Here is a 7,560-nt window from a genome sequence, read left to right as displayed (position 1 = left end):
CGCTCCCGCCCCGCCTGTGCCTCGGGTGCTGCAGGATGCCCTCCGCCCCGGCGAGGGCTTCACGGCTGTCCCCGCGCAGCTGCCATCGTCACCTTCGCTTTTGTTTTCCTTTGGGAAGGAAATAGTCCCCAGAGACTCAGCAACCACCTGTGAGGGGTCTGGCTCCTGGGGCTTTTAGGGGGAAATCCAGGCCAGCGGCTGGAATTTCCCCCGGGACCTGGATAAAATACCGTATACGGGCAGGAGTCCCGCTCGGCAGCGTTTCCAGCCTCCGCCTCGGCCCCCCACAGCCCCGGCTTCACTGCCCGACCTACAGACCTGCAGCTCACTCGCAGTCGCATCCACATGGGGCGGGGTGGGCTGAGTCTGGCTCTTCGAGCTGTGCACCTGCCGGTTTTACAGCCGTGCCGCGGGAGGCTGCCCTTTGCTCTCTCCTCAACAACTGAATCAGCAATCTGGGCTTCACCCCACGTGAGCTGAGTCTGCCCGGACCAGCCTCCTCGTTCCCCGGCCCACCTCCTGCCCCGTGGACTCCAGATGTGCCGTGAGCCAGCTGGCAGACCGTCCCCGCTCCCTCCGTTCTGTCCACCGCGGCTCCGAGAGCACCGGCTACACACCCTCAGAAAGTTCCTGGCTCCACTCGGCTCGTTGCTTAGAGAGGACACACGAAAAGTGGGCGACGCAAGTGGCACCTATTTTCTCGTGAGCTGCCGATGGTCCCCACACCTGCCCGCGGCCGGACGCCCGGTCCTTGCTGAGGAAATCAGCCCGGCTGGAATCAACAGGCGAACCTCCCCCCGTCCCCAAGCCCAGGGTCACACCCCCCGGGAGCTGGCTCTCCGGTCTGGTCCCCAGGCTGTGAGGACAAAGAGAGGTACTCACAGAGGCCAGGAGCTGCTTGTTCTCTGTCCTCTCCCCTCTCCTCGGTGACAGTTAAAAGGCACAGAGGATGCGACTGCCATTTATGTAGACAGAGTGTCCGCCTCCACAAAGCCAATCAGAGCCAGCGGCGTGCTCAGCTTATTTACCAGCAGCTTCTTCCCCTCCAGCCGCCTCCTGCTCCACCCCGCCCCACCACCCAGGACGTGGGGGCTGGGAAGAGCAGAGCAGGACCTGGGGGACAGCAGAGCCTGCAGGAGCTGGGGGCAAGAGGCTGGGGGGAAGGGTCCCTGTGTCCCCAGGCCACTGTGTGGGACCCAGACTCGGCTAGCTCTCCTGGAGACTTGGGGACCTCTGAGCAGCCCCAGACTTCCTGGCTCGTTCCGGGGTGATGACGGGCTGGCCTGGGCTTGAGAAGCCAGGACGGCTTGCCCTGTGACGGCACCGGGTCACGCACTGGGCCAGCTCCTCTCCCCCTGGCCTTGCTGGGGCCCCACGCCAGCAGGCACCGAGGCTCAGGGCACCAAGCTCCTTAGTCTCCTCCTCACTTCTGATCAGAGAGAGCAGCAGATGCAGGTGAGGGTCTGAACCCAGGTTTATCTGATTCAAAGCTTCGCTCTCTCGCCCTCGAAGGTACCAGCCTTCAACACACAGATCTCGAATCGCGCGTGGGCTTCCTCCCTCCTGCACTGCTGTGCACGCAGGCCGGCGGGGGCCGGAGGGCTGACCTCCTGCTCTTCCAAGGCGAGCGCAGGGCCCTGGGGACCTGGGTGGGGGGCCTACGTGGAGCCCGCTCAGGCCAGGAGGCAGGGGCGTTCCTCTGCCCCCACCGCGTGCACGCACACACGTGCACACACGTGCACACACACACGACACACACACACACTCAGGGCCTGTGGCTGTCAGGAGCCGGGAACTCTGCCTAGCTTGCCATCCACCTGGGTTTAATCCAGCAGCACCTTATCACAGAGCATGTGCCCTTGTGTGGTGGATGGGGCTGAGTGGGCCATGGACTCTGGCCTCCAGGACAAGTCTGTCCCCTTGCAGAGTGGTGGCTGTCCAGGGACCTGGCCCCATGCCACCCTGCCAGGCGGACGGAGGGAGGGAGCCAGCTGGAGCAGCAGGGCGTGCGGCACAGAGATGAGGCCCCAGGTGCTGGGGGCAGGACCCAGCTCGGGGGGCCGCCCAGCCAGGAGGTGCACCCGTCCCCCAGCCGTGAGGGGCGAGGCAGGCCGGCCCGCACCCCGCACTGTGCCCGTGGGCCGTACGCTCTGTGGGATTGGAGGATGGCCCGCTGGGCAGGGCTGGCCTGCAGTTTGGGGCTCTGGCTGGGGCCCTTTGCGCCTCCATGGGGAACCCCTCCCCCAGCACACAGCTTGGCCCAGCTCTGGCCCCTAGTAAACCCTGGACAACACAGACCACAGGAGAGGGGCACCCCAGCCCCGACCCCTGCAGGAGGGAACTCTCCCGGTTCACAGAGGGTCTCGGTGGTGACACCTGGCACTCATGAGTCTTCCGTCATAGGTATTTGTACACAGGAGCGTTCAATCCCTCACAAGTGCCTCACAAGGTGGCTGTCACTGATCATCATCCCCATTTTACGGATGCGGAAACAGGTCCAGAGAGGTCAGGACATTTTGTAAAAGTGGAAATTCTCCAGTTTCAGGGAGGCAGTATCTCGAGGTGCCGGCCCCCAGGGAGAGCAGTTACTCAGTCACAGGGAGGGGACATCCCCGGCGCCAGCCGCAGGAGAAGCGTGACATTCCAAGGTGAAGATGATAAAATTGTCTATCAGGCCCTGTTTGCTGAGAGTCCCCCGGACACCTTTATCTGTGTACAAAAGGTTAACGACTAATTCCTGCTTCTTGTGACCTATTCATTCAAAAATGTAGTAGGAGACCTTATAAGCTGCCCCCCTCGGGAAGTTTGGGGCTGATCTCCTCTAGCCCTGCGTGGTAGAGAGGTTGGACTCTGGACTCCGGCGTGACCTGCCCCTACCGCCTCTGAGGACGACTGTGGGCTGCCTGCCCTGCTCCCGCAGTGGCGGTGACAAGAGGACTTGCAGAGGAACAGGGGACGGGAGCTAACAAAGGATGAGCAAAACTCATGTGAAGAAACGCAAAAGCTTAAGGGAACGTGTTGGAAAAGACCTAAACGCGTGGGCAGGCAGGTTGCGAGTGGGAACTCGCGAGAGCGTGCTTGTTTTCTTCGAGCTGGCGAGCAGATTTCAGTAACTTTCTCATTAACGTCACGAACCACGTAGTGGACTCTTAAAATCCACTTTGCGAAGCAAGTCTAAGTATGGCCAGCGCCCTCTCAAAACAGCGTATTCCAGGGAGCCGCGCTCCACGCTTATCAAGACAGGCAGAGCTGATGTAAGGACAGACATCTGACCAGCGAGATGGAACGGGGAGCCCGGAAAAAGAAATCCCACAAATAGAGGCGAACCGATGCGCATGGACCAGCGGATTGACAGAGAAAAATGAGCTAGGACGTGCGCTGGGCGGCCGGTCGCCGCGCGGGAGGAAAGGGGATTGGACCAACTCTCGCTTCACGCACAGAAACACATTCCCGGTACGTTAGGTCCGTGACCGAAAGGGAAACTTTTCAGAACAAAGAAGTATTGTTTTTACGACTTTGGAAGGGAAGGATTTCTTAGATAATCGAGTTTATCGGTTCAGCGTAAGAGGCTGATGAGCTTGACCGCGTTGCTCCGATATCTGTTCTTCAAACTACGAAACCAGAAGGACAACCTCCGAAGCGGAGGGAGACGTTTAAAGCGCACACCGCTCACCACGCGCCCGACGGCAGCGCGAAACGACCTTGCCGATGACAAAGAGAGAACTGATAGAGATGCGCACTTATCAGAAACGGAAACAGAGCGTCTCAAAAACGCGTGAACAGGCGATCTCAGTGACCAAGGAAGACAAAGGAAGCGTTGATATGTATTCATTGCCTCCCATGTGCTGGGTATTTTCCAGACGATATGTAACTTTATCCCCACGGTGCTGTTCACACCCCCATTTTACAGACGTAAGAACAGGCTCCAGGCCACCACGTGCCCACCTGTCTTGGTGGAAAGGGGTAGAGAGAAGCAGATGGCAGGTCTGTTCCGTGTTTGCCTCTGGGCAGTGGTCAAACGATCGCTCCTGGCACCTACTTTGTCAGACAAGTCACTCCCGCAGACGGAGTGTGGACGAGCGCCCAGGGCAGTACCCCCAGCTCTGCAGCCTGCAGCACGGGGCGAGAGGCAGCACCAAACACCAGTAACGATCCGCAGCCTTCCAGCGGGTTAACCTGGGAGTGGTCCTTCCGCACAGGGGAGCAAAGACCAAGGTATAGGTGTTGCAGTTTCAACAGCAATCATCTATCTGACTGATAACAAAACCACAGACGTAGCAGAAACTGACTCCCACGTCCGCTCTGGGCTGCGCCCTCCCCCTGCCCCGGGGTGCGGCCGACTGGGAGAAGCAGCTGGGAACGGTGCTCAGATGGCCACTTTCCCGAAGCTCCAGTGGCTCAGGACCTGGCACATTCCGGACGCCCGCTCCGCCCCCTCCTGGGTTCTCTCTCGCTTGGCACAAAGCGGTGCTGAGTTCCAAGAGCTCAGAGGTGTGGAGGGGCCCCGAAGCACATGTAACCCACGAGTCTCGCCAAGGTCATGGCTGACCTTGACCTTGGTCAGCCATGAGTCAGACCTCGGCAGAGCTTGGACTGTGCTGTGAGTGGCGATTCCGGCTCTGTCTACCTGCGGGCAGCTTAAGAAATGGCTTATGAGGCTGGTTGTTGTCAGGATGTCATTGAGGACAGGACCCAGAGAGGCCTCTGTATCACGTCCCGCCAGGGACGTTGGACCCGCGTCTCGGTGCTGGGGAGTGCATTCTTTGGAATGACCGCTCTGCTCACCTCAACGACACCGCACTTATAACCAATCGAGTGTTTCGGTCCCTTGAAGCTGAGGTCATTTTTGAGGCCCACCCCTCAAAGCCGTGGGCACAGTATTCTTGGCTTACTACTTTCTTCTCTTTGGCCCACCTCCCTCAATAAGACTCTGTTCTTCCAGATTTAATGCTTTGGGTTTTCCTTTAACAAGCAAAGTATAGAGATTGGTGGGGAGGGAGGGGTTCTGTTAAGTGGAGGCGCAGGGGACAAAGGAAGGGGCCTTAGGTATCCGGGTGTGTTGGAAACGTCACCGTGATGACAGCATATTTAAAAATGAAAGGCGCCGAGAACGTGGAGCGCTGAGCGGAGCCCCTCGGTGCAGGGGGCGGCTGGCACAGGGCCCAGGGCGGGACAGGCGGGAGTTCGCCTGGGGGAAGGGAGGGAAGGGACACGCGGACCCACAGCCCGCCAGGCCCGGGCCAGCTGTCAGCCCCCACTAGCAGCCCCTCTCCTCATGTGCTCTCCTCCCTCTCACAGGGTGGGGTTTATGGGGATCACGGTGATCCCATTACCGCCCCACGCCCCTCCCCCACGCCCCCACAAGGCCGCACGCCGCACCCGCACACGCCCTGCGCACGGCCTCTCGTGAGAACGCTGTGCGTTCTGGCTGCCGTTCTTGCCCTAGGGCGGCCTGACTCTGAGCGGTGAGCTGTCGGAGACCGAGGACTCGGGATCAGGGGACTTCAGAACGCCACAGACGTGCTCCTGCTGGCCGGACAAGGCTGGCCCGTGACGATCACCCACGGTCTCTGCCTGTCTGGGGGCGCGGGAGGCACGTGGTCCCTCAGGGTCACAGGACATCCATCTTGCCACTTTCTCCCCCCCGGCATATACGAAATGCCAGTGGCCTCGGCGAATGTGAGCTTCCGCGTCTCCTGCGGTGTCTGCTCCCCTCAGTGGCGACCTGACTACCTCTGAAGCCCCCCGAGGGGACAGGAGGGTCAGCTCAGGGGATCCCGGCCCAGAGCTAAGCCTACACAGACTGACGACACAGACCTTGGGCAGGGCCAAGCACGTGTGCACGTCACGCACCAGGTCCCGTCTACCTCGTTTCTAACCAGTGCACGAACGCGTGCTCTTACTATTCTAAGTAATTTTCCAAGGTTTTTAGTGGCTGACGACTTGGAGTGTTTCAAAATATAGAAAAAGACACCACATACGATAGAAAATGTAGAATGCTGGATTAATGTTTATTTCGAATTACAAGAAACAGAACATCAGTCCCTTATTTGTACAAAAATACCTGAAAGTATACAATTAGGATTATGAGCCAAAAAAGCTATGTACAGAGAGGAGCAGAGCACATGGAATAAAGGTTTTGTCTCTTAGGTGAACGAACACCTTCTGCATTCCCTGAAAATGTTTACACGTCAGGCCACTTATGGTCACCGCGGCTTGCGCTGCGACGGCACAATCTACTGAGAGCAGGTCGCGCTCCCAGCAGGTGCGTCAATTGGTCAAACCGTCAGGTATTATAGTGCAGAAAAGAGAAGACAAAACTTATAGACTGAGGCACATATTTCTTCAAAGTTTAGCAAACAATAACAAAACTTTCTGGAACTCTATAAGACGTAAGGTAGCAGAGCTCGGCTACAAAAAACTCTGACACCCAAAGCATTTGGCGGTTCCCTTCCCAACTGAGTCCAGGTTGCTACGTGGAGCTTTCATTTAGGAAAGAAAATCACAGGCAGAGACATAAGGTCAACAGGCTCCAAAACGACCCTGAGCTGTGCCGTTTACATTCATGTCATTTAAATACAAAAATAAAAGTCAAATGTCCTTCAGCCCCTGGCGGGCGGGGCCGGGCACCTGCCTTCTGGAGGGACGGGCTGTTTGATGGTGGCACACCTGGCCACTGGGCGCAGGGCGAGGCTGTGCAGAGTCTACACTCGCCAAACACCCATTGCGGCCGGGAAGGTACAAAAGACTATGTCATAAGAGCTACATGCGAAACTAAGTCAGAGCCAAGCTTTCGTTCTCCGTTTAAATAAAATGCATACATAAATATGAAATTCTGCAGATACTATCTGGCTACTGGATGGGGCGTGAGAGTCTCATCTCACTGGGGAGACCGGTCTGTGTAAACAGGAGAGTTTTGTTGTGTGTGTGTTTTAAGGTTTTTACTTCCGACCAGTGAAGAGAAAAACGTGTAAGAGGGTCACTGAGGAGTCAGGCCCTCGGGTGACGTGCGGTGGCAGCACGCTGCCAGGTAGGACTCGAGACTCACCTGTCAATGGCTTGAAAGACGAGCTGGCTACAAAAGGAAAAAAAACACAGTTGAGCGTTTATGGTTAAAAACACGTCTAACTAAAAATTCTTCATTTGCATATGTAGACATTTCATGAAAAACAACTAGTGTCGCCTGTAAACTACGATATTTCTAAGCTAGGGACCGACTCACGAGGGTCGGTGCCGCCCCGAAGCCCGTCAGTCCGTGCGGACGTGCGTGTGTTTCTGGGGCGCCTGGGGCCGGCACGCTCAGGGGAGCCCGGCGGGTGCTGGGGCAGCTATACGGGGAGAGGAAACGCGCTTATCACCACAGCAGTCCGCATGCTTGTCAGAGGCCGAAGGTCGAGACCGGGCCCCTCCGGGACCCGACGACTCAGCTCCGGGCAGGGCTGAGGGCGCGGGGAGCAGTCAAGCCACCGGGGGACGTGGCTGCTGGAGCAGGAAGCCGAGTCCTGCCGGTAAAGCTCTTCGGCGTCCGCAGCTGTGAGGTACGAGCCAGCAGAGGCGCCC

Source organism: Pteropus alecto, unplaced genomic scaffold, assembly GCF_000325575.1.
Source record: "Pteropus alecto unplaced genomic scaffold, ASM32557v1 scaffold21, whole genome shotgun sequence".
NCBI lineage: Eukaryota > Metazoa > Chordata > Mammalia > Chiroptera > Pteropodidae > Pteropus > Pteropus alecto.
The sequence above is the reverse complement of the archived record's forward strand: the minus strand, read 5'-3'. Positions refer to the sequence as shown.